Here is a 1,681-nt window from a genome sequence, read left to right as displayed (position 1 = left end):
GCCCACCCGGCCCGGATCGGAGAGGCGGACACAACTTCCGTGGGTCATTTTTCCGATTCTCACCATTTATCATAATTTTTCACGAGACAAACAACGAAAAGCGCAATGCGTTTTTCTTCCCATCTTTTCCGCATTCATGGCCATGCGTAACGATCATACGAAGGGCAGAATGAAGTTTCTTTATTTTATACTTATAGCAAACGGAAAGCAGCTGACCGAGGCAGATTAGCAGACCTTCACCCGAACTCGATGGCTTTCAGGAGTAATAATCATGCCAATTAATGGGGTGCTGCAACAGTAAGAAGGTTTATATTAAAATGTATGACTAACTCTGCAAAATACTTTTCAACCCACGAATCGTATTGAACTTAAGGCGAATCTCCAAGGAAGCCCTAAATTGAATCTTCACAGGCATACGTGTCAGCATCCACAAAACATGCAATGATTAAATTTGCTAAACTACAGAAAAGTGGAAGTTCCAGTATCATTATTTTGTGTTTTTTTACCCTTCTTACAAAGAAGGGTATAGATATCACTTGAAAAACCGACTATCGATCCGAGGCCCGGAGGGCCGAGTGTCATATACCATTCGACTCAGCTCGACGAGATCGGAACATGTCTGTGTGTGTGTGTGTGTACGTGTGTATGTGTGTGTGTGTGTGTGTATGTAACGAAATGAATGCGCTCACGTTTCTCAGCAACCGCTCAACCGATTTGGAATCGGTGAACCGTTTCCGGAGATATGGCCGGAATAAGATCCGGTGAATATGGGCCTTCACGCTGGATTTAACGGAAAACGTATCAAAACCATCATGCGACACATCAAATTACTACAGAATTCAAAAATAAGATCAATGCAAGTCGTGTTAAGTGTTCCAGACCACATTGGACACACTTGGACATGTTCCGGGTACCCCGGGGAAGTTGCTTGAATATGAATTGAATTAAAACCCATTAAATCACATTAAAATACGATTATAAGGTGATTGGTAGCCTCACCAAATAGACTACACCCGGATATATTCCGGGTACTCCCAGGCAGTGGCGTAGCGTCACTGGATGACACGGGGGTGGGGGGCTTGGTCACTGATAATGACAATAAAATAAATAAACTTGAATAAGTAAGAAGGGTCTGATCACACCATAGGTGGATAAATTCGGGTTTTATGTTTCGATATGATTCATTTCACTCACTAATCCACTTCACATTTTTCTTTCTCCATTTTCATGCATTGGACCGCAGCTCGGTTTATCGCATCCTCCGTTCATGCGGTCTCCACTAACATTCTCCGATGATGAATCCCACATGATTGTAAGTGAATCTTATGTTCCCCGGTTGGGTTTAATTTATGAGCCTTAAAGATCAAAGATTATTAGACTTTCAAATGACTATACTGATTTAGGACAAATTTCCTTTTTCATTCAGAAATCATTTAAAATTCTCTACAATTTTGAAACCTCGAGCCTGAGGCAGTCTTCAATATCTAGGAATCAGACAAAATTAATAAAGTACCTATTAGAATTTTTTTTATTCTCTAGCTTTGAAAATTGAAAAAAAATCAGGATTCGTGGACAAGAAGGAGGGTTTGAGCAATTTAGGAGATTTCAGACATGGACAAACTTTCTAGATCACGAACTTAGGAGACTTAGGAGCTAAGGTAATGAAATGCTTTTTAATTTG

This window comes from Ochlerotatus camptorhynchus, unplaced genomic scaffold, assembly GCF_037179485.1.
Source record: "Ochlerotatus camptorhynchus isolate MF236.1 unplaced genomic scaffold, CSIRO-AGI_Acam_v1.1 ptg000662l, whole genome shotgun sequence".
Lineage (NCBI taxonomy): Eukaryota > Metazoa > Arthropoda > Insecta > Diptera > Culicidae > Ochlerotatus > Ochlerotatus camptorhynchus.
This window is presented reverse-complemented; position numbering follows the sequence as displayed.